The sequence below is a fragment of the Molossus molossus genome, unplaced genomic scaffold (assembly GCF_014108415.1).
Source record: "Molossus molossus isolate mMolMol1 unplaced genomic scaffold, mMolMol1.p scaffold_m16_p_22, whole genome shotgun sequence".
Lineage (NCBI taxonomy): Eukaryota > Metazoa > Chordata > Mammalia > Chiroptera > Molossidae > Molossus > Molossus molossus.
Genome location: NW_023425358.1, coordinates 8,701,052 through 8,726,707, shown reverse-complemented (window position 1 = coordinate 8,726,707; position 25,656 = coordinate 8,701,052). Strand labels below are relative to the sequence as shown.

At 52.3% G+C, this 25,656-nt stretch overlaps 1 protein-coding gene across 1 annotated transcript in view; it reads left to right on the top strand.

Annotated features, from left to right (window-relative positions):
* The window catches only part of NTM (neurotrimin), a 945,407-nt gene that overhangs the window by 108,880 nt on the left and 810,871 nt on the right, over nucleotides 1–25,656 (top strand). The gene's annotated exons all lie outside the window — the stretch shown is intronic.

Genomic DNA, 25,656 nt, shown 5'->3' with positions numbered 1-25,656 from the left:
TGCGGCCCTCTCGGGAGGCAGACAAATAGCGAGATGCCAGCACTGGATGGGCCATAAATAATGCATAGTGCACAGAAACAGCTGGAGAGGCCCTCTGATTACAAAGAGAAGATCTTTTGAAAACATATTATCCTCTTTCCTCTTCTTAATGCCACCAGTTCTTCATTCAGCAGAGACACACACCTACTTGTTCATCAGTATGAAGCCCCAGCAAAGGGCCATTGTTTCTCTTGCTGTCTGATCCCAGCTCCACCCCCGGGAAGGCCTGTCTGACATCCTCTCCTCCTAACGCCTGAGCTACCATTTCCTGGGCCACTGCAAACCTGCCCTAATGGTAGCCAGGCTAATGTCAGTTCAAGGCTTATGTTTTGTTATTTTAAACTCTTGTTGTAGTCTTAATGTCTTGATCCTTGCTGAAGGCTGGGAGGGACAGAGGACTCTAACTCAGTTCCCTGATGTATTTGAATATAATGCCTGATAAGTTGTATATTCAGGACTAAGGGCTTGGTAAATACTGAATGCCACGAACGCAAACTTATGAAGTTGATTATTATTATTTCCAAGTTTTATTTGAGGAAATTATGACTCAAATAAGTTAACTGATTAGTTCTAGGTCACTGAGCTAAGAAATTATAAACCTAAGATTGAAATCCAGTATCTGTGACTTCATGTTCCATATTTATTTCTCTTTCTGCTGATTAGGATTCAGAATGTGGTAACTAACAGAGGAGTATATCAGTCAGGGTAACAGCAGAAAACAAAATTCTACTTGCTCCAGACGAAAATATGGTAATGAAGTGACGATTACAGAGTTTGTAGACAGGATAAAGAAATCCAACAGGACTGTTGAGGGGCCCAGTGATCCGCGATCCAGGGAAGCTATTACCACCTCTAGACCTAAAGGGAGAAAGGGAAGTGATGGTGTAATTGGAGCGCAGAACGGGAGCCATGAAGTAGGGTCCGCCTGCTTGTGACCAGGAAGGCTTAGCACCGTCAGGACAGCAGCTGTGAAGGGACAAGGCGAAAGGGCACTTTCTTTGTGAGACAAGAGCCAAACACAGATGGAGCACCAGCAGGGGAAAGGGGTGCAGTTGGGGGGGTCAGCGTTCCTTGCCATGGAACAGAGCAGAGAACAGCAAAGAATGTGCATCAGTGGCAGGCCCTGGAGAATCGTCAGCACCAGGGGCCCACAGTGACCTCATCACGTAGCTGGCACGCGGAAGAGTCCCTGCCTCCCTCCCCAGGCTCTTACCCACAGGGGGATGTTCCAGGAAGCTCAGTGCATTGAACCTTTAAGGTTTATTTCCATTAGGTTCTGCTGTATAACAGACTACCCAGAAACTTGATGACTTAAAACAAAAATAATTTATTATGTCTCATGTTCCTACGGGCTGGCGGGGAAGTTCTGCTTGCCATGGGTCAGCTGGACTCGCTCTCGGAGCTGCTCAGCTGGGAGCTTAGCTGGGCCTGGAACAGGGGCGAGGGCTCCACGTGCCTTGGGTCCTTGCTGTCCTGTTCCTCCCCCCAGTGGCTGCTGTTCAGGGCTCTTAGGTGCACACTCTGGCTGCTCACCTTCCAAGGGCCTCCCGTGAGCCCAGCACCAGCCCTTCCACGCTGCTTCCTGCTTACACACACCCCAGCCCCGGCCTGGGCGCCCTCTCCCTGCTCCAAACCCGGGGCCTCGGAGGGGGGGGGGGCGCTTGCTCGTTGTCAGGCACCCTGGGTCTCAGCCTCTTCCAGGAAGGTGGCGGAGCAATGGGAGACCCCAGAGAAGGACACCTGGGTGGTGCATGGGAAGCAGGAAGGGCGCTGGGCACGTGGTCTCCCTCTTCTCCTCCTCCCTTCCTCTATTACCTATCCCTTTCTGTATGTCCCCTCTCTCTCTTTCTCTCTCTCCACATTATCATTCAATATCCTAGCCTGAACTTTCTTTCATTGCAATTGGCTTCCAGGAGGGGAAAAGCAGAGCTGTCAGGCCTCATAATCCTAGCACAACATCACCCCGGCCTCATTCTGTTGGCCAGAGAAAGGTGTGGGCTCGCCCGGACCCCAGAGGCTGGACTGTAGACTCCAGGCTGGGAAGAGAAACATACACACACAGGGTGGGGAGACTTGCTGGGGCCCCCTTTCAGACAATCCAGCACAGTTACTTCTCGCTATGCCAAGTTACACCCCTCCTATGTGGAAAATATATTCACCCCCTTCCAAGACACCCCCAATTTTTATCCCATCATGGCATCAAGTTCAAATCCAGTATCCCACGATCTGTAATGGGAGGAGATGTGCATGAAGCTCCTCGGGTTTGGCATTTGTTGAGCTAATGAACTGTTAACTGAAAAAAATAAATTAAATTCCCCCATAATCGACAGACAGCTGTAATGTAACGGAAACACAGGAGCAGGATAATTGTGATACATAGTCCCATTGAAAAGGGGGAGGAATGGGAAGCACATCGGCAATGCTGGTCCATAGCAGTTCTAAAATCTAAAGAGGTATTCGCTGCCCCTTCACTTTTCCTAGGGGCAAAGACTTTCTTTGACGAGGGCAAGCTCTGTCTCTGTGAAGGTTTCCTAATTCATTGCTCTTGGTTTCACATCTGGACGCTTGGTTTTGCCCTCCTCCAACTCATTCTTGTTTCATGAGAATAACCCACGCGTGCAGCAGAGACAGTTTCTCAGCCTGGTGTCTTCCTACAGGAAGTAGGGCGCTCCAGTGCCTCTTGTCATTTCGAACTTTCCTTTTCTTCTTCCCAACCGAGCAGCTTTCTCATCAGAATAAAGCTTTAAAAAATATGTGTGCTGTCTGTCAGTCGTATTGGGGTTTACTCCATGCTCTATGCCCCGGCATAATTCTTTCTGAAATTGACATCTTTCCACTTTGGACAGCACTCTTATGATTCCCAGGAGTCTCCTTGTCTCAGAGAGTCCAGGAAACAGTGCCATAAATCTTGCAGAGGTCTTCATAGGGAGTCTTCCAGACACAACCTTGAATTGATCTTTTGTTTAAGGCACTTACTTGGAGAATTCTTTGCCCCCTGGAGAAACTGTCATGGGGATCCTGGGTTTCCTCTAAATTTTGCTTGAAAACCGACCAGTTCTTTTCTGGCTCCCCTTTCTTTTGCAGTAACCTAGCACACACCACCAAAACAAGCCAAGCGGCATCTTCAGCGTTTTGCGTGGAAATCTCCTTGGCCAAGTTTGCCACGTGCTCACTCACTGCTTTTCAAGCCCCTCCTAGCACGCTCCCTTCCAGCTTTGCCTGACACATCAACCCAGACCCAATGCCACATGTCTGGGTGCAATTTAGTCGTCTGTTGCTATTTTCGTTATCTATTACCGAGCAGAAAACCTTTCCAGAACCTAATGGCTTAAAACAACAACTGCTTACTTGCTCATGACTTTGCAATTAGTGGAGGGCTCGGCAGGGATGACAACTGTGCTCCACATGGTGATGCGGGGTACTTCTCGGGGCTGCCTTCAGCTGGGTCCTCCTTTGGAACTGGACATTTAAGAAGGTCTCAACCCATTATGTTTGAGGCACTCTGTTATGCAGCAATAGACAGCTGAAACAGGGTCTCATTGGACTAAATGCTTTCAAATCCCTGGAAGAGGCACTAAGAAAATAGTCATCTGTCAAATACATTTTGTAAACCATAGGAAAATAAGACTGCAATTCACCAGGCCTTCTATTATTGTTATTCCACCATAATATTCATCATTTCTCCTGTGGCATTCGAATGGCCACAGCATTTCGGGATCCTGCTAAGAGGCTGAGTTGGGGATACATTTAAGTTAGCTTAGTCAGATGTACTTTGCATCTTTTACAGTCAATTCTTGCTAGCTGTTCTGATGTAGAGACATTGCTACTCTCTACCATGAGATACCAGGTGTTACCCAGAGTAGAACAGCACTATGAATGTGTCCTCTGGGGCTTAGCATTTGGAAACATGTGAGGGTGAAGGAAAAGGTTTGGATGGTAAGGATCTAAGGCCCATCTGGAAAATTCTCCCAATATCATAGCACTCAGATGCAACATATTTGATAGGTATTTTTCCAGATTCGGCTGAAATTCTAAGAATCTACATGACATTTTCAATCATGATTAGGAAAGCTAAAACTATTCTGAACTATCAATTGAAAAAATCAGCCATGCTACAAGACATATTGATTTAGCTTTTTATTCTTTCTATAGAAAATATTATAAAATCATGTAACAACATGATAAAAATTATATAGCTAATAATGTAGGGCCCTGGCCAGTTTGGCTAAGTGGCTAGAGCATCAGCTCGCAGACCAAAGAGTCACGAATTCGATTCCAAGTCAAGGAAATGTACTGGGTTGCAGGTTCCATCCCCAGCCTTGGTCGGGGTTGTAAGAGAGGCAACCAACTGACGTGTCTCTCTCACACTGACGTTTCTCTCTCTCTTTCTCTCCCCTTCTCCCTCCTACTCTGTCTAAAAATCAATAAAAAAAATGTCCTTGAGTGTGGATTTAAAAATAAAATGTAGAAAAATGTTACTGAAATATATTGGGGAAGCATTTAATAACAATGTTATGTTTCTAGAGATTCTGATGTTGTGGATCTTTTTCAGCTTTTAAGAATTAAAACTTAGGATTTCTAATTTTAAATACACTCAGACCTATTTTTACATTTGTAATTTCATGTTCTTTTTCTTAAAGAGAACCTCAGAACTGTATATGATTCAGACCCCACTGGATCTGGGCTATGTCTGTCCTTAGACCAGGGGTGTTGCCCAGAAAGGCACTGATACATATTAACTAATAACATGGTGACATCAGAGCTCTGTGCTCATTAAATGACTTCTCTGGGTTGTGTTTCTGGGGAGATAGAGAATTAGAGGATACCAGAGCAAGATAAGATGAGATGAGGGGTGCAAACTGACAAACCTCAGAGGAGGGGGGGACGGGAGGGATGAGAGAAACCAAAAAAACTTATATGCACGCACGTATGCATGACCAATGGAAACAGACAACAATGCTGGGAGGGTGGAGTGGGGTCAGGAGGAGGGTGTCTAGAGGGGAAAAGAAGAAACATCTGTAACAAAAATAAATTAATAAAAATTGCAAAAAAAGAAAAGCAAAGAAGAAAGTTGCCTGGCCTGGTGGCTGCTGAGACAGAGACAGGAACAGTGACTTGTGGCCATGGGACATGCTCAAGCCTGGCCAAGATCTGGGAGCCCAGGGAGAATAATAATACAGCTGATCATAACACCCACAGTAATAGCTTAGGTCACTCATTTAATTCTTGTTTCAGACATTGTTTCGAGCGCTTTGTATGTGTTAACTTATTTGACCCTCCCACAGCCTGTAAGAGTTCCCACTGTCCTCTGCATTTTGCAGCCCAGGGAACCAGCCGAGGGGGCGGGGCCTGCTCCAGGGCCCGCTGCTTCCTCCACCACTCGCGACGCTGCGGGCGCTGGTGGAGCAGCCACGGTGTGTCCAGCAATGTCACAGGGAGCGTCCCCTTAGCAGTCCCAACAGCTCCGGAAAGGTGGCGGGACAATTGCCGCCGCTCACGTTTTATGGGTGATGCATTGAAATCTACAGTTGCGAAGTGACTTATTCATGATCTTCCCAGCTAGGATGCGGTGGTGCGGGAACCGAAGGCCAGCTCTGCTGTGCTTCTCATTATGTCACACTGCGGACCAACACACCTCTGCGTGGTGCTTCCCGCTTCTGAAACAGCTCTAGGTTCAGTCGTAACGCCATAATATCCACAACTTATCCTAACATCGCTATCCTAATGTTACCAACGAGGCACATCGAAGTCAGAGCGACTAAGCACAGACGCACTCGAGCCCCGGAGGCTGTCGGACTCGCTCCGTTCAGCCTGGGGGCTGAATGCCGCCAAGTTGGCCCTGCAGATGCTCGGGAGACAGGAGATAGAACCGCTGCCCCAGAACTCGGACCTGCGTGGTGGGCTCGAGAAACCTGAAGTGGATGGATGTGCCCAGAGCGTAGGGTAGATGGATAGCGAGTTGAAAACATTGGGACCACATGGTGAGGGTTTGGAGTACCGTGATGTGGACATTATTTTGCAGGGAATGGGCACTGAGAACACACATCGACCTGTCCTGGACAGTGGGGGAATAAAGTGAAAAAATAAAAATGTGTTATTTAGCTATAAACTGCCATCTAGACCGAAAGTAACAAACGATATAAGTAAAAGAGGAAGCAACAACAACGTTATGTATAAAAGAATAAACAAAGTTATGACTTAACCTAAAATAATTATTGTGTCTCCTGAGTCTCAGGATCACATAAAAGAGTATTATGATAACTGTAATATCTAAAATGGCCCAGAGAACCATGGGGAAAGACCCCTCCCTGGTCACTGAATGTTTTCTGTTTAAAGTTGACCTAGCAGGTGGCCCGGATCGTAGCTTTGTCAGTGGCCATGGATAAGTGGCGAATTCTCTTCCCTGCAGCTCATTAGACTGGTTTTCCTTAAGCTCCTCAGTGGTGACACTAACAAGGACGTTGGTGGTGGCTGCTGGCTGCGTGCTGTCACTCACAGACATTGCCTCTGACCCAGAGCCCCTCTGCAAGTTAGCTGCTGGTGCTCCCATTTCACAGACGACACAGTGAGGCCCAGAATCATTGAGAGACTTTTCTAAGTGGTAAGTCAGAGTTAAACTCAGGTTAAAAGAATATAAACCCCGGATCTTTTTCCCACGCTGTTCCCCCTCCTCATTCCTTTGTCCAGAATCCCATATTAGGATTCTATTTTCTACTTAGTCAAGGCTGAGCAGCTCATATTTAAATATGTTTTTATTGATTTTTTTTTTTTAGAGAGAGAGGAGGGGGGAGAGAGAGAGAGAGAGAAACATTGATGTGAGAGAGAAATATCGATCAGCTGCCTCCTGCACGCCCCCTACTGGGGATCAAGCCCACAACCTAGGCATGTGCCCTGATGGGGAATCGAACTGGGACCTCTCAGTCCATGGGACGATGTTCGATCCCCTGAGCTATGTTGGCCGGGCTGAGCAGCTCTTATTTATATTCATAGCATCTACAACTGAGCCTATCCTACAAATCCATCCTAAGTTTTTTCACTGTAGCCTCTGATTTCAACTTTATTTTCTTAGAAACTTATAATCATTTGTCCTCAAATAATTACCTATTATTCTTGTACCCTTAAGTGTCTGTCATTCACCAAATTCTATTTGCCTGGTTTTTATCAAGTACTATACTCACCATGTACACAATTCTCCCTTTCTAGTATGTGTTTCTCCCAACTCTACTTGTCCAAATTCTGTATGTCACTTAAGGTTATACTCTCTTGAGTCAGACGCATAGGACATCTTCAATAATAACTGTCACTACGATTACTATTTTCATCATTATTATTTGTCATCCAATAAATATTTGAGGGCCTACAATGTGTCCAAGCACGGTGAGGTGTTATAAATACAATATTAACCTCAAGGGACCATGGGCAGGTGTGAGGGCGAGGGGATGTGTGAAAGGAAAGTGTGGTGACACCTAAGACACTGTCTGATAGAGCCATGGGGGGTGCTGTGGGACAATGACATCACTTGGGTGTTGTCATGGATGCTTTCCACTGCAGGAGCCAGTGATGCCTAATGGATGCGTTGTAGTCAGCCAGGCAATACAGCTTCATGTTTAGACAACCGGTCATCCAGGTTGCCCGGGACCACGGGGTTTTCTGGGCCTCTGATGGCTGAGTGCTAAAACTGAGACAGTCCCAGACACAGGGACTGTCAATCGCTCTACTGCCTGTGCAGACTCAAGGCAGCAGAGCCTGGCGAATATTTCTGAATGAATGAATGAATGAATGGTGCATAAATACATACAAGGGACAAGCACTACAGATTGACCGCTCTCTGAACAACTGCCAGGCCAGATCTGACCTGAGTGTTTTCAGCTGCCCCCTGCAGGGTCCTTTGCACAGTGAATGTTCACGCTGGAGTTTGTGTGCATGGCCAGATTTAATAACGAAGAAGATGGAGATGTCACCAGAGGTGGGTGAAGGCAGCTCTGGGAAATCTCTTCCTCCCTCCCTCCCAAGCCTGCGTGTTTCATTAAAATATGTATGACAACATTTCCCCTCATATTATTGTATTACACCACCCTTAATTGCATAATTCAACACTTTCAAGAGTATTTGGAGGAAATCTGGATGGTTCATTGACTGGTATTTGAAAGAAGTCGTGAATTAAATTAAAAAAACATGAGAGAAAATTAGTAGTAAAAGAGTCTGATTGAGGGCTGACGTGGACCAGCTCGAGCCCAGCCCTGGCACCTGGTGCAGGAGTCTCTATGGGTCCTTGGCCCCTTGTTCCAGGCCTGGTCACCAGGGGACAGCGGGGACAGCCAGGACAGCCACCACTGCAAGAAGCCAGTTGTGGGTGGTCTTCCCTCCCCTCCCCTGTTGTTTGTATTACCTGTGGTTTTGCATATGCTTCCCTGCTCTGTGCAACAGCCTGGCCTCTCAGGCTGATTGCAATCAGGCTGATTGGGAGGAGATGCCCGCGCCCAGCCCTGCTCCTGCCCTGCCTGGGCCCAGGTCTGCGGGCTGCTGCTCCAGCTCTCTGCCTGGGAAGTTCTCCTCCCGGGATGCTTCCCTTGAACTTCCTCCCACGCTACATGGGTTCCCCACCTTGCCTTCTGGGTGCTGAGGTCCGGTGCGGCAGCCTGGGGGGCAGCCAGAGCAGCTCGGTGGAGATGAGGCTGGGCAGAGGCGGCCCACAGAGCCGGGGGCACCCATCCCCGCCCCAAATCAACGTTCGGGCCAAGGAGCAGCCCTTCGTGTACTTCCGTGGACTGCCTGCGCGGGCGAGTCCTCAGCACCGTGTGAGCGGTGATCCCTCCCACTGCGCCAGGGGGCTCTGCCAGCCAGGGGTGCTGAGGGTGCGAGAGGTGTTGCTTTAGCCAAATGGATGCTAAGAGTTTGAAAAGTGATTGCAAGACATCTGAGTGGTCTTCCAACTCCGGTGAGAGGTAAATGGGAGCTGTTTGGCTGAACTTAAAAACGAACGCCTCAGTTCTCAGGGCCAGCTGACTCTGTGGTGGCGAGTGAGTGGTCTGTGACCGAGAGTTCAGGGGAAGCAGGTCCCTTCGTTCCCCATCGCCACCCCGGGTTCTCGGCCGCCCGTCTGCACCATCAGGCTACGGAGCAGGGGGCATCCCGGACTCCTTTCTTTTCTGAGAGTCAGGGTTTATGGTGAAAACCTTGGCAGTGACTTTCACCCCCCACACACCCAAAAGAATGGTGCCTTTAAGGTGCAGCTGACAGCCAGAGGGGCTCAGCTGTGTCTGGGAAGGAGAGGCCTCTCGGTGACACTCACTGTGCTCAGGGCATGGCCGTCAACTGCCCCTCTGAACCCCCATGTTCACTTGCAGAGGGCCCGCCCCAGAGAGCGGCCACACCCCTGCAGACACAGCCGGGAATGAACCCTGCGCAGGCCACACACCAGCACAGCCCAGGGCCAGGGGCGCTGGGGCCTGAGCACAGACTCCCCGTGCGGCCTGCCCCCTCCCCGGAGGCCCCGGGCACCCCTGGGGGATGCATGCAGAGTGGTGGAGACAGCAGAGCCGGGCATCTTGACCCAGCATCTTCATCAGCTTCTCCGGAGCATTTAGCTTGTTCCAGTTCAGTAATCTATTCAATACAACTCTTCATCCTGACGTGAATCCCAGACCCGTGTGTGGCTGCAGGCCTGCTGGCCGCCCTGCTGACGGAATGGCCACCTCCCCCCACCTGTCAGAGAAAAGCAGGTGACATAGCCTCGTTAGCACAGATATAGGAATAATGACGGCAGCTTGAAACAGGCACGGAGGGTCCCGACGAGGCCGGCTCAGAGAGCATAGACGGGTTCCTGGGCCCTCGGCACCCCCATGCCTCTCCCTCTGCCCCCCTCAGCACAAATGGGGTCTGCTGCATTCTCCCTGGCGGGTGGCAGGGGACGGACAGCTCGGGGGCTGGGCTGCGCTGCACAGAGACTCCCGGTTTGGAGAGACATAGGCCCTGTGGTGCTCTGCTCAGGGACCAGCGTGTCCACTGTCACCTCCTCTCACCGCCCCCTGGCCATGGGGCTGCCATCTCCCACCCTCTTCCTCAGTTTCCGTGGGCTGCCACCCGGAGCTCCTTCCCGAGCGCATGGCGTGCTTGGCACTGTTTTGGGGCAGGCACTTTAAACCCTGCCTGTGCACACAGGCAGCCTTGACTGGATGTTAGGAGTATGAGCTGTGCAGCCAGGACCAAGGGCGAATCCCAGCGCAGCTGCCTACCGGGAACGTGACTTCGCAGGACTGGGCCTCAGCCTCAGGTGCCACCAAATGGGGATAACGGTACCGCCCTGTGTAGTGCTCGGGAAGCTGGGTCCGATGCTGGTCAGGTAGCTAACGTTTACTGAGTGTTCACTAACACATACTAAATACTGGTAAGCGCTGTGTATTATGTTATCGCTGTTCTTATTTTTATTGTGATTGTGAGAAGGTTGCTCTCAGTCTGCAGACGGCTCTGACCTGTCCTGGGACCAGTGCCTTGCCCTCCTTTTCCTCTGGAGAGAACCACAGCCTTGTATTTCCCTTAGCTTCTGCTCCTCCCGGTGGTCTTGTGGCATTACCAATGCTAATTCCCAGCCTGCCTCGGCTCACCCTCTGCAGACACAGGAGAGCGCAGCGCGGTCGGTCTGAAAGGGAGCTCTGTTGGAGAGGGCAGGCTGGGGAGCCAGGGCCTGCCTCCCTGCCAGGGGGGCCGCTTGCTCTGCTCCTCCTTTGATCTCCTTTCTTCTCTTGCCCTCTTCTGGGGGCACCTGCTGGTAAGCAGGAGGATGCCAGCTCCTGCCACGGGCACTTCCAACTGGCATTGTCAGTGTGGGTTTCAGGCAGGAGGCTGACCTGTGTGCTCTGTGGTGGCAGGAGGCTGGTCCTGGCACTGCGTCCTGGGAGCACCATCACTGGGCCAAGGGCCCCAGGACATTCCGTCCCAGCACTTGGAGGCCACTCGGGCATCCGGTGAAGCTAGACAAAAAGGCGAAATAAGCCCTGGCCAGTTTGATTCAGTGGATAGAGCATCCACCCATGGAAAAAAGAGTTGCGGGTTTGATTCCGGTCAAGGGCACGTACCTCGGTTTCAGTTCGATCCCGGCCCTGGTCGGGGTCATGCAGGAGGCAACCAGTTGATGTGTCTCTCACATATTGATGTTTCTCTCTCTTTCTCTCTCTCTACCTCCCTCCCTCCCTCCCAATCTGTCTGAAGATAAATGGGAAAATATCCTCTGGTGAGGATTTAAAAAACAAAACAAAACAAAATGACTCTTACAGCTCATGAAGCACTGGGAAGTGTTTATAACTCCGTAGGAGCATTGACTCAATGGTGCTACACGTTCTCTTTGGAATGAGTGGCGTGGTGGGCAAAGAAAACGTTTTTGGAGTCTAGATGTGGGTTCAAATATGATCTCGTCATATAACACCTTGGTCACCTACTCTGAGCCTCAGCATCCTCATCTTTGAAATGGGTTTAATGGGAACTAGTTCAAAGGGCTAAGATGGTGTTGAAACAGGTCAGGGGCCTTGCTTACTTACACTCATTCGATCCTTCATCCCCAGTCACTTCCCCGTCCAAGCCATGCCCCCCCCCCCACCCCCATGCTTCGACCACGGACTGGCCTCTGCACTCCACCGTGCTCTTCCCAGTCCCTCTCCACACCGTCCAGGGCGTCCTCTCCAAACAGGCCGTGTCACATCAGTCACCTGTCTGAAACTCAGCGAGCTCCCCACCTTTTTAGGAAACCAGTGCACAGTCTCTAACTTGCCCTCTGTGCCTGCCAGGCCCGTCTCAGAACACTCCCTCCCGCTCTTGATCCTCCGACCACCCTGGCCTTTGCAAATGTTCTACAATCTCCCACTCCCTCTGCATCAGGGGACAGCATCTCCAGCGTCCCTGAGCAGGCGGGGTGCCGCTCCACCCCCGAGCGCGGTGCTTTGGGCGTGGACCCGTCCGGCCGCGTGTCCACATTTCCGCTGCTCTGTCTGTCTGATTATTCTGAGTCACCTGCCCTCTTGGAGACGCTACTTCGCTGCAAACGAAACCCCTGGGAGATGTGTGTTCTGGCACCAGACACGGGATAGGAGAAAGGCAGTGTCACTGGCAATGGGGGCCCTTGGAACTCAGTGGAAAGGCACCAGGTTCCGTGCCCCAGCCCTGCCCTCCCTTGTGGAGAGCCATCCTGAGTCATTCCCAGCACAGCCCTGCAGCCGCTCTGTCCCCTGGCTGAGGCGGACCCTGCACAGAGCGCCCCTCCCGAGCTCTGAGCTGCGAAGGCCTGTGCCCGGCAGACGCCACATTGCCGCTTCCTTCTCTGGCCAGGTTAAGCATGTCGCTGGCACCGAGCACAGGGGCCAAAGGCGTGTTGGACTCTTAGATCTCTGCCCCTGCGGGAAGCACCGGGTATAACACGTATGTATTCCACGGGTATTCAGTGGGTAATGTGCCCACAAGCTCTGGTCCACATGTTCTGTATTCACCTGTGTATGCCTTTAGGTCTCACAATGTCCCCACCAGGTCGGCGCTGTTAGTATTACCCTTATTTTACAGATGAGACACCTGAGGCACAGACAGGTGAAGGTATTTGCCTGAGACCCCAGTTAGAAAGTGGGGCAGCTGGAAACCAAACTCAGGCATCTGACTCCCAGGCCGGTTGTTCCACCAGAGAGGCTGCGTACCTCCTGGTAGAAGGACAGACAGCAGACAAGTGGAGACCAGCAAGAGCACCGAGTAGACCACAGTAGGCTATGAAGGAGGGACAGAGACACAGGGTCCCTTGGTGGGGAGATGGCAACTGCTGATGGAGGGGTCAAGGAGAGCCTGTCTGAGGGGGTAGTTTTGGGCAATAAAAGGAGGTAGCTGGGCCCGGCCAGTGTGGCTCAGTGGTTGAGCATCGACCCATGCACCAAGAGGTCGCCTTTTCGATTCCTGGTCAGGACACATGCCCAGGTTGTGGGCCCGATCCCCAGTGGGGGGCACACAGAAGGCAGCCAATCGATGTTCTCTCTCATCAATGTTTCTATTTCTCTCTCTCTCCCTTCTTCTCTCTCTAAAACCAATAAAGGAAAAAACAATGACAAGGAGCTAGCTGTGTAAATACCTGTAGAAAGAATGTTCGAGGCAGATGACAGGGTTGAGGACTTGTCATGTTCGGGAACTACTTTTGTGCTGTAGCCTGGGGAGGGAGGGGGACGTGGCAGGAGATGAGGTTCCGAGAGGAGGTGGCCCTCGCCAGAGCACATTGCGGGCCAGGTGACGGAGAGTGGATTCTACAGCAGCACATGCTTTGGGGTGCGGCTGGGAGGCGGGGTCAAGGGGGACCACTGGTCAATGAAGGAAGCTAAGATCTGGCTGGAAGGTCGTGCTGGCTGGTGTTTGAAGAGTGAAATTAGGAAACTAATTGCCAGGTTGTCCCAGTCCGGGTAAGAGGTACTGTTGAAGTGGAGATGATGATGCAGAAGTGGGTAGAGTCCGACTGTGTTTCAGAAGTGCAGTCCTGACGGTGCCGGCTGTGGAGCTGACTGTGGGGCAGAGGGTGAGAACCGCAGCCAGTGGTCACCAGGGTTCCGCCTGCCTGGGCGGTGGCTGTGGGAAGGGGGAAGAGACAGGGGACAGGGGTGTGCACGCCCGCTGCGTGGAGTGGGCTCCCCTGGAGTGCTGGGCTGGAGGAGGGGAGCAGAAGCCGGCCCCGGAGCTGAGGGAAGCCGGTCAGGAGCGCTGCCGTCTCAGAACAGGAAGGGACGAAGGGACAAAGGGACAGCGAGAGGGGTGAGTCGCCCGCGGGGCCACAGGCTGCTCCCAGTTTGGCTCCAGTGCTGGCTGTCCTTCGGGCCCCTTCTCCTCTGCGATTTTCTCAGGGTCCCTCCCCCCTCCGCCCCGCCCAGGCATGCGCAGGTGCGTCTCGTTCCCGAGTCCAGCCCGCAGCCCACAGCTCCAGCGGGCAGGTGTTTCCCGTCTTGTCTGTAGAGATGCGTCCCCGCGCCCAGGACAGGCCTGGCACTTCCTAGGGCCTTAACGAAAGACACAGACACGGGTGAATTTGCTGTGCGAGGCACAGATTGAGATGAGGACTGAGAACTAGCCAGTGGCTTGGACAGGACGGAAGTCGTTGGTATTCATGACAAGCTAGGTGGCCGTGGCTCACTGGAGTCTGTTCAAGGGAAGACGGGAGACGGGAGGTGCAGAGCGAGAAAGCAGACCTTCCGCAGCAGTTCGCGAGGCCTTGGCTGATGCTGTTTGTTCTCAGTGGAGACAGAGAGCGCCAGCCTGCCCAGCTTGCACCCCGATGGGGCTTCTCTGGGGTGGGGGTGGGGAGCAGCTGGTGTGCAGAACAAAGACACGCTGAGGCAGGAGCAGCGTCCCGAGTGGGGCAGCGGAGGGGTGTGGACTCCGGAGCACAGACAGCGGCGTCCTGAGGCGGGAGCAGGATCGGCCGGCCCGGGAAGCGGCAGGGAAGGTGGATGGGATACACGTGGGTAGATGTGGGGAGGAAAGGGGACATGTCACAGTTTTCTTCTGGTTGTTCCCAGCTCCTCGGAGATAGAAGTGTGGTCTTTACCTGGGAGAGGAGGAGGAGGCTGGGAGGCCCACACAGAAAGCAGGGCTAGGAGTGGTCACCTCTGGAGGAAAGGAAAATAGTTACTGGGAGAATGTCCTAGAATCACGGGCCATTTCAGGCCCACTGGATGCTTGAGGGCATACGTTTCAACACAGGCCAGGGGGCTCGGAAATGCCTTTCCCTCGAACCCGCTGAGCTGTTCTGGTGAAGTGAAGTGAAGTGAGGGGATTTACCCAGGTGCCCTGCCAAGTGTGTGCCAACCACAGAGGGCTGTGGGGTCTGAGCAGGAGGGCCTGAGCCACGGCCTCCGGAGGAAACTGGCCTCCAGCAGAGACACTTCCTGGCTCACTCTGACCCGTGCTCCCCGGGGCCACGCAGGCAGCTCCCTCCAGGGCCCCTGCGCGGATCCCCCCGCCCACCCTGGCTTGTCCTCCCACACCAGGCCCGCCTTGCGCCTGGCCCCCAGCTGCCCTGTGCTTTGCCCTTTCTCTGTCCTGCACAGCCCACCCGCCTTCGGCAGCCTGTGCCCATCTCTGACTTCAGAATGTGGGCCCCTGGGCTCAAGCACCCAGAGGAAACACTGATGCTCTCTTCCCCTGATGGGGTGAGCCCCCAAATCAGGTGGGACGGCAGCGCCAGCTCAGCCCTGGCTAACCCCTTGGGGTGGGGCAGGAGTGGCTTTCTCAGATTACGTTTCTTGGCAGAAAACTGGGAGGGATTTGAAAGAGCAGCATCACCGTACTGCCCGTTCCCAGCTCCAAGTGGAACCTGGAGTCCATTTCCCATGGCTCTGGGGTTCTGTCGCCCACAGATGGCGTCGTCAGAATCACCAGAATCATGTGCGCCGCTTCCCTGTCTGCCTCTACCTCTGCCCAGACTTCAGCTTTTCTGAATCTCCTGATCTGTGTGCTCATGGCCGTCTGGGCATTGGTGCACACCTGTCAGCTGTCGGCCTCCCTGGACATCTGTCTGTGCCTCGATCTGTGGGTCCCTGCCACTGTGGCCTGCCCGCCTGACCGCTGGCCACTTCCTCTGCCTGCACACACCACAGTCTGGCTGCAGCCTGCTCCCTTCTTCTGGCTCAAGTTTCGGAATCAACATATACATGTGGAGATCAGCCCACCTCGTTCAGCAACATCATCCGGGCCTGCAACAGGGAGCAGGTATTAACACGCAGGTGGGATGTGCTCTCTGCCCACAGTGGGTGGAATGACGTCTAGTCTTAGTCATCAAACCCACCTGCTACTGGACCGTGGGAAGTCACTCGCTCCTCTGGGCCTCAGTCACCATGTCTGAGAAATAGGGATGATGTGCAGTCACACAGAAGTAGCTCACGGTTCACGTGACCAGCTGTCACCGTATATCTAGGTCACTTTACAGAATCAGCAGGTCTTTAAAAACGTTCTTGAATCTATGGTGCATGGTCTAAATCTCATCAATGAAACATTGACAACTACTAGTTATTGAAGAATTATTCTCACTGCGTTAAGAACCTTTCATATTTTATTGTATTTAAGTTTACGAAACCCAATGACCTTCATTATCCAAGTGTGGTCCCTGACACCTGGGAATTTTTTAAAATGCAGAATTTCAGGCTCCATCCCTAAACCTTGGTCGTCAGAATTGGCATTTTAACCAGAGTTCCAGGATGCTGAAAATGACATATGTCATTATTCATCCTCATTTTACAGAGGAACACACTGAGATCTAAACTGGGTGGATGATTTCTCTGAGGTCACACAGCTAACGCATGGCAAGCCTGGGTGCTGAAGCTGGCTTTTCCGACTTCAGTGCTCACCCCATGGCCTCTGTACTCTGAGGGTGTAACACACACACACACTCACATGCATTCATGCACACACACACATGCATGCACGCACACACATGCACACTCACGTGCATGCACGCACACACATGCACACACAATCGCATGCACACACTATGCACACACTGACATGCACACACACGTGCACATACATGCACACTCAATGCACACACACTCACATGCACACACTCACATGCACAGGGGAGCAGAGGGACAGCCACCCAGTGCATCAGCGCTCACAATCTGAAATGCCCAGAGACCCGACAACTGGGAGTCCCCTTTCCCCTCACTGGAAGTGAGTGTTGTGGCAGGAACGCTGGACGGGGATGAGGAGACTTGGATTTCACTCACTGTGTCATCTTGGCATGGGACCTCCTCTCTGAGGCTCTGGTTCTTGGCTGATAAAGTGAGATGATTGGACCAGATGTCAGAACAATGTACCTCTGTTGTTATTCTTTTGTTTTACAGGTGATTCTGTTTTGACAATCCATATGCTTGAGAAGTGTGTCAGTGTTTCTGTTGGATGTCATTACTGTGTGTGCGGTGGAGTGTCCATGGGGAGGGAGGAAGGTGGAAGGGGTGGTTGCAGAAGGTGGGATTCTGGAATCCGCACCTGCCTCCCCCTAGAAGAACTCATTGTCAAGCACAGCAAATCAGACGGCCCGCGCCAGTGACTGCCTGCGATCATTCTGCAGCCTGTTTGTGGGACTACAGGCCCTTTCATACATCACTCCTAGAACTTTCTCAAGGGGTTTATGGACCAAGGACATCTGGTGCCTGAGGCTTTATGTCAGTTGGTGTGATCCTCCAAATGGGGGAAGGGCCTATAGCACTCCAAAGGCTGGTGCCCGAATATATTTAATTCCTTCTGAAGGGTCGGGGTTATTTCTCCAGCGGGAGTACTAATGGGATTCTAATACCCTGGCAAATGGGATTTTTTACAACTGCCATTCTGCAGTTACTGAGATGGCGTGTCACTGGGACAGCCCTATAAATCCTGCCAAGTCGCTCTGAGGAGGGGGAGGGGAGGGGACCACGGGGCAGGAGGGCTCACCCACCGTTCCAGTCACGTGGCGACCCACTGAGGGGTGGCTCTGGACCGGTTCTCAGGATGAATGACTAACTTCGCTGAGATGAGCCGTGGGAAACGGGCCGCATCCACAGCCCCGGGGCCTAGAAGACACCAGGCGGAATTCAAAGAGAAGAGGCAGCAGCCCTGCATGAGACAGACTTACTCTTCCCTCGAGCGCTTTTTATTTGGTTCCTAAGGCCTCTGTTTGAGGGATACTTGTCGAAAGTGGGTTACTGTTCTCTCGAGCCCAGTGGGACGGGACCCACGCACGCCATGCGCCAGGAGCAGGCATAAGGCCCGTCCTGATGGGGGGTTAGAGTGGATGCTTCAGAGTAAAATCATCACTAAAACGTGAGAGCTACTTTGCTAGTGAGATCGTCAGTGTTCAGATGAGTGAGTTACCCTCACACACGAGTTCCCTGTGAACCCAGTCCTTGTAAGTCAGGGAGCCCTTGGAACGCCCCCAGAGATGAGGACAGATGGGGTACTTTCCATAGTAGAGAAGAAATAATCCTCAAAACCTTAAATAGCTGTTCCAGAGCACACCCGTTTTAAGTTGCTGAGTTAGGATTCGAACCCAGATTTTGTGATTTAACTCCAACCTGCCCCCCCCCCCCACGCCGGTGCATGCTCTATGTGGGTATTAGGCAAATCCCCTCCCCTGGCAGTCCAGGCCTCTCAGAAGGAAAGTTGCACTAAGGAGTGATCTTAAATTGGGGTCTTGGGGTTGCTTATGAGTTAGAGGACCACCTGATGCTGGTGCACTGTCCATGAGCGCACTCCAAATACCCCAATTTGAGCTCCCATGTATACCTATCCTGGTAGCATGTCTGTAAACTCTCTCTGGTCTTGCATTCCTTTCCCTACGTTGGCTTGTCTGCTGCCTTTCTCTCCCAGATAAAGACAGATCATTCAGGGCATTGCATTTTTTTTTTTTTTTAATCCTCACCTGAGGACACTTTTGCATTTATCTTCAGATAGAGCAGGAGGGAGAGAGGGAGGAAGAGAGAGAGAGAAACATCAGTGTGAGAGAGACACATCGACTGGTTGCCACCCACATGACCCCAACAGGGGCCGGGGACGAACTGCAACATAAGTACGTGCCCTTAGAAGGGACCGAACCTGGGACTCTCTGGTCCCCGGCCCAATGCTCTAACAGCTGAGCCAAACTGGCCAAGGCCATTGCATCATATTTTGAGCTTGGTTTTGTCCAAACCAAAATGTAAGCTTCTCTAGGGTGAGGCTTCAGCAAGCATTTCATGAATAAATGATGTTTGCAAAACGAGAGCCTATGGAAGATGTGAAGGAACATGAGACCCAGTTCCAGCTTTCAAGGAATCACATGTTCCTCAGGAGGCGAGATACCTCCACACATGAACATCAAAGCGACACATCGCCACTGTGTAGCTCTTGATAACCCGCACCCGTGTTCACAGCAGCATCTCGTTCCACACCCCCGTTAGTGAGAGGTCAGGATTTTAACTCCTTCTTTAAAGATGAGGAAATGGAGGCTCCAAGAGGTAAACTGAAGCTTGTCCACATTTATGAAGCTAAGAAGCTTGTAAACTCAAGCTCCATCCTGGGCCTGTTGCTTCAGGTAGCGTGGGGACCCGTGAGTAAGACAATGACGGTCAAACACGAAGGAGCATCAAAGGAAGAGCAGAATCGTTCAGCAAGAAGGGTCGGAGAGATTTCCTGAAGGAGGTGATGTGTGGGGGACCATGTTACCCACTTCAGTGGCCGTTCTTGTCTTTGGCTCAGTGGCTGAGTATCCAGCAGTGCCTGTGGAGAGGAGTGCGGGCCTGGAGGCCACGTGGGCATCACAGGGCTCCAACTTTACCAGTTGGATGAAGCAATCCAGACTTTTCCACTCTGGGGAAGGCTGTGCCGCTCCAGAGCTGGGAGTGAGCGCTGTCCGTGCGGCTTTTCTCTTCCCTCATCCCCAGCGTCACGCTCCGTCCTCCCTGCTCGGCCCACCAGCCTCCGCAGGCTTGACACTCTGACCGTGGCTCAGTGTCCCTCAGCTCCAACCTGGGAAAGCACAGGTGGGGCCTTTTCTAGGTCAAAGCCAACCTGCCCCAGGCACCGCTCAGTGGCTCTGTCTGGGTCATCGCCGGGGGCAGAGGGGGTGGATGATGGGTCTGCATACCAGCTCTCCTTTCCAGATGTCTCCCATCCAAACTATGGGCTTGCGGCCAGACAGCCCTCGGTTCAAATCCAGCTCCAACTCTCACCAGGTGTAAATTGTGTTCAATGTACTGACTTCTTCTCAGTATCTGACAACATCAGCCTCAATTTCTTCTTCGATTTGAATAACAATCCCTCCCTGCACATCCCTGTTGCTACCCTGAGGTTTTTACTGCCTTCGGTGTATCATCACTAGCCCTGTCTAAGTCTCCAGGGCCTGGGCAGGGGAGGAGGTGCGGTTTCAGGGGTGGGAGCAGGACCCTCTGCGCAGCCCTGGCTGCACTGACCCTGGGCGGTGAGGCAGCTGGGCCAGCAGTGCGCCCGTGCGGCCCTGGGAGGAGCCGGCAGCCATCTGTGTGCAGAGAGCTGGATGTTGTGTCCTAAGCTAGGTTCTGTCCCCAACCTACAGTGTGGTTTGGGGAAGCCTCTTGACCTTCGGACACTCCAGTCCTTCAAGTTGAAAACAGTTTGAAGAGAACAGAGCCCTCCAAGGCTGTGGGGGGCTGAGAGGGGTGGTGGACACGGACATGCTCTACAAATGGTGCAGCCCTGCGCTCCAGGCCGTGAGAACTTCTGAGTGACGCTTCCAGGAGCTCATCACTGGACATTCCCCTGAGACCCTGAGCAGGGAAGCTGGCGGCTGGTGCACACGGGGCCTGGGAGCAGCCTGGTCACCCTCAGGGCCCAGGCCGGGTGGAGGAGCCCAGCAGGTGAGGCGGAACAGCAGCCGTGGGAAGAGCGCTGTGCTCCTGCTTCAAAGCAAGATGGAGGCCATCTGGCTGCAGCCCTCGGGCTCGGCCGCCTGTGGCCCGGAGCCCAGACAGTCGTGCGGTCGCCGTCACTCGGAAACAGCGCTCGGCTCCCTCCCTGCGCGAGGACGGGTTAAACGGAGCACGCCAGCGTTTCCGAGTTCAGTCTCCAGCCTGAGGCCCAACGGAAGCTTGACGTCAGGCTTGCACTTAAAAAGAAATCGTTCATAAAACAAGAAAATAAGCAAAAACCCCGAGGTTATGCATATTACATGACTGTGTCCAATCTCTGTTGAGGATTGATTTTTCTTCATCCCCAGTCGCAGGAAGCCAGAAAGATGGGATTGTTGTCTTGGGCAATCACGAGCCGAGGCACCTGGCAGCTGAGCCCTCCACCTCCTCTTTCTACTTGTAAATAGGCAACAGCTAGCTCCATTCTGTCCCCAGAATCCTCAGCTCCTACGGCACCAACAGGCATTTACTGAACCCCATTACAACTAGAAGCTCTTTGCAAAGCCCGTGTCTGTGTCAGAGTGTGACTTTTCAAAGCACGAGCGCAGAACAGCCTGGCCCACACCTGGGATGACAGTCATGGGCCCCGCCCCGCAGCCCAGCATCCAGTCAGAGCCAAGCCAGAGCCCCTGCTGTCCAAACAGATTCCATGGACACCTGGGTGCTGACTCATTCACAGAAATAATCTGTTCCGTGTTTGTTCATTTGTCTCTTTGTTCACTTGCTACGTGAATTTAACATCTCCGTCTGCGTTGCTGCCGGGCTCCAATCTCAAGGTCTCGGTGGCTCCTTCCTGCTACACTAGCTCTGCGTCGCCTTGGCTCGGTCCGGCCCAGGCTGTGGCTCCTAAAAACAGAGCCCCGTGGAGACAGCCGGACCCCAGTCCCACCTGGACGGAGAGCCTCAAGCCAGCTCCTGCAGCTGCTCCGCTCAGAGGCGGGTCTGAGAGCCGGGGGCGACGGCCAGGGTTTGCACCCTCTCTGCCGGTTTGAGTCCAGCTAGACTCTCAGGTACGGCCCCGTGCAGGCTCAGCCTGCTCCGAGTCCCTGAGCCGATGCCAACAAGGTGGGCTCCAGAAGGCTCCCCAGGCTCAGCCAGTGCTGGCCGTGCCCCAGACTGCTCCGCTGTGTCCACCTTCTCGCTGTCCCCTTAGACACCTAGCAGACCAGGGTCGATCCACAGCCAAGGTGGCTGGAGATCCTGTCCCGTGTGGGGCCCCTGGAAGGACAGCCTGTTCTCTCTGCTCGCTGTGTGGGCCCAGGTGTGCCTGCTAGAATGACCCCCTCTCCTTATTCGATAAACCACCCGTCTTAGCTTTCTGTTGCTCAGCCCCGCCCCAGGCACCACTGAGATCTGGAGCCTGGTTTTGCGCCCAGACCAGAGGCCGGTCCTGCGAGTCCGTCTTGTCCTCAGCCACATCCAGGGCCGGTTCCGCTCTGAGTGCGTCCCTCCTGCCGGGGCGCTGCGTCCTCAGGCTCTCGGCATGTTCTCCTGGCCTCCCTCCCTGGACATCACCGGCCACGCTGAGGTAACACTCCACGGGGCTGAGGGTGTCACCAGAGTGCAAAGTGAGGTCAACACTTGGTACCAGCAGCACCTCCTTTCCAGAAAGAACCAGCCCGACCCAGCAGTCCTGCCCCCAGGAGGCCTCCCTTCACCAAGGTGGGGGGCGGACATGGTGAGGAGCCCACAGAGAAGTTACGGCTTTGGCGCCCAGCTCTGGGGTTTCCACAGCAGGTGACAGAGACAGCAACAGACCCCAGAGGCCAAACCCGCAGGCCAGAAATACTGAAGAAAGACTGCAAACCTCAAGGGCCGGCTCCTCCGTGAGCCTGTGATGTGCGGGGAACACACAGCCATCCCAGGTTTGTGGGGACAGGATTAAGGAACGGTCACTTCCTTCCTTAAGTCCCCCTTCCACTGTGAGATATGGGGAAGAGAAAATGAAAGAAGCAATATCAAAGTGCTTTGAACTTTCTGAGGCTCAAAGGAGCTTTAAGGATCTAAGGTATTATGATTATCTTTCAACCATAGGATAGTATTGATCACATGGGGAGGGGGGTGGGGTGTCTGGCTGCCTGGGCAGAGTCCTTGAAGCTGAACGTATTTAGAGGCATCGTTGTGTGAGGGTCCTTGGCAGAGTGAGATGCAGAGGGAGACTGATAGAGGTGGTGGAGGGCCAGAGGGTAAGTTTTAGCTTAATTATATGTTGGGAAGTGGCTTCCTGCCAAGTCCCAGCTCAGGGGGAAGAGGATCAAATGTGCCCTGGCGGCAGCATCATCACCCTCCTAATAGACACCATTGCCCTGTGCCGTTCGGAACGCGGCCCCTGCCTTAGGCACTTGTGCACCACGCCCTGCATCAGCTTCACCAGGAAAAGTTATTATTGATGATGGTAATAATAATCATAGTCATCCGACTCCATCACGAACATTCCAGGTGAGAAAGCATGAGAAAACTGTTCCTAACACAAACACGTTGATTTCATTTCCTAAGTGGGGATTCTGCAGCCGCTGATCTGTAGAAAGACCAGAGATTTCAGGGTCAGAAAAAATGGGGCATGAATCTCCGTGCCTATCCGTACTAGCCTTGGAGTCCTTGGCAAGTCCCTAAGCTTTGCTATGTCTCAGGTTTCTTATCTTTAAATGTAGATCATGTTAATATCTCCCTCATAATGTTGCTGCGATTCAAATGGGATGGAGCGTGTGAGGGGCTCGTTGACTCCCAGTGATGCCTGCTATTGTTAACACGGCTGGATGTTCCTGCCCCCCTGTGAGAAGCCTCGGGGTCACCGCTGGATGGTTTGAAAGTGCAGGTATAAGAGGACTAATGAATCTAAATCTCTTTATTTTTACACCAAAAGTCAGACTTCCTGGCCTACCTCACATTTTTTGTAGGATTAATTTAGATGATGCATGTCAAGCACTCAACATAGTGCCCAGCACACAGCAGATTCAGTACCTGTTCTTGCTCGGACTGGGAGGGACTGGGAGCAAGTCTGTGGCATCAGCAAATATTACAAAGAACAGGCTCTTTGCCCATGATGTGTGGCATTTCACGCCTCCCTGTAAACATTTACTCTCCTGCTCAAAAATGTGGTGCTGTGTGGGTGGAATAATTAAAGGCCAAACGACAGAGCTGGATGGTGTCACCTGCCCAGACGGCAGGTAACCGACGAGGTAGCAGTGCTCTGGAGTTCAAGGTGAGAGTTGTGAAGATCATTTTCTGCTGGTTATTTTAGGAATGTGCGATTCTGGCCTTGGAAGCCAAGGCTGGTTCAAAACAATAATTCACAGTTAATGAACTTGCAGAGTTATGGCCCTGGGATCAGAGCTTCCTCTCACTCATTCGGGCAGTTTGGCTGGATCAGGTATCTAAGCGTAGAAATGAGAAACGTTTCAGAGAGATTGCACACATAAAACTTCCCGGGAATGCCCAGGCTAATTTACAGTCATCTTTGTGTAATCACACCAGGTACTACCGTGGTAGGGCTGGGCAAACGAGTCTGTTCTCCACCCAGATTCTAGGTGGGGAATAGTCACAAAGAGAAGACTTTGTCACTTTTGCAATGAGCTTAACAGAACGTATTCATCCCATGGAAAACGATGCGTGTTTGTGTGTTTTTTGACAAAAGAAGTACAGGACATAAAGGGAAGGCACTTCTTGATTGACTAGATTTTCTTGTGTCAGTGTTTTACTTGTAGAGTGCTCCTTTAATTTCTCGGAGTGCTTTTCCGTATATTATCTCGCTTGGCTCACACACGGGCCCGGGGAAGCAGGTGCTATTTATTTCCTGTAGCAGATGGGGAAGTGGAGGCTTCAGCTCTTTGGGCGGTTGGTCCGGGGAGGTGGCGGCATTGCTGGGATCAGAGCCTCCTCCGGCACCTGCATCCCCACCTGGGCCTTTCACAGGATGACCCCATCCCTCTGGGAAACGTATGTCTTTCATTATGAGAAAACCCGCATTGTTTTAACCTGACGCTGCGAGATAGAGAACTTGAAAAATGGCATAGAAGAATTTCTTGTGTGACTGCTCGGGGAGAAGGTTGTCCCTTTCGGTCTCTCTCTTCTGTAACGTAAAGAAGAATAGTTCTTGCCTTCTCCTGGGCTCTTTTAAGTGGTTTCCACAGAAGTAGATACAGTGCCCCTGCAGACTGCATTCCAGGGTTAGTTGCTGGAGCAGGAAGGTGACCAAGGCAGATGAGGTGGCTGTCTGTCTTGATATGGTGGAGTGGGGCGGGAGTAGGTCTGTCCTGGCTCAAGGTACCCAGGCTGATTGGGAAGGCTTTGCCAGTTTGGGCACAGAGTCAAATCTTTTAGCTAGTGATCAGAAAATCTGACTTCTCATTGTCTGAGCTGCTGATTGGTCTCCATGTGTAGATATTCCAATCATGCCCTGCAAATGGCTGCTTGATTGTGTCTGCACCCAAGGCACTTGTGAGCAATTCTGAATAATGTATAGGAAACCAGACTCCGCTGCCTGCGTCACCTGCCGAGCAAGGCTCCAGGATCACTGGAGTGGGGCCCTTCCCTTTCAAGGTCAGCCCTGTCTCTGTGGCTCAGTATGAACATTAGCATCGGGTGCACCCAGATAGCTCAATCACAAGAGTTATCATTAACAGGCAAACATGATACGAATGCTGGCACGTGGTGGTGCAGAGATCTGAATGAATTCCGCTGCAGTCTGCCTACATGTTAAATCCGAGGTCTTCAGTGTGCCCTTTCTATATCCTTCTTAATTGGTTGCCCAAGGATCAATATATATATATATTTAACTGCCTAGAGTGGAATCCAGTCTCTGGCACAGCTTTTTGTTTCTGCTCAGACTCCGGCAGAATGGCCTTACATCCTTGGCATGGTCCTTGAAGAGAATCTATAAGACCCATGCACTTGTATTCACCTGCCTTGAGGCCTTAGGTCTAATTAGCCCATTTTCCAGCCCCAGTCTCCATTCATTTAACTTCTCTTATTGGCTTAACCATTCTCTGCCCCTCCCTCCAGCCCCAGCCCCTGCTGCCATCCGAGGTTGCATGCCCATCTGTGCACTCAGTATTCTGGATCCTCACTCAGCCGTTCGCATTAGCACAAACATCCTCATTTACATGGAATGCACAGAAGGTGACATTCTGCCTGTAACAATAGGTTATAATTATCATGTCTCTCATTTGTATTCCATTTTACAGCCTCTTGCATTGTCTTCACGTGCATTACCCCGTTT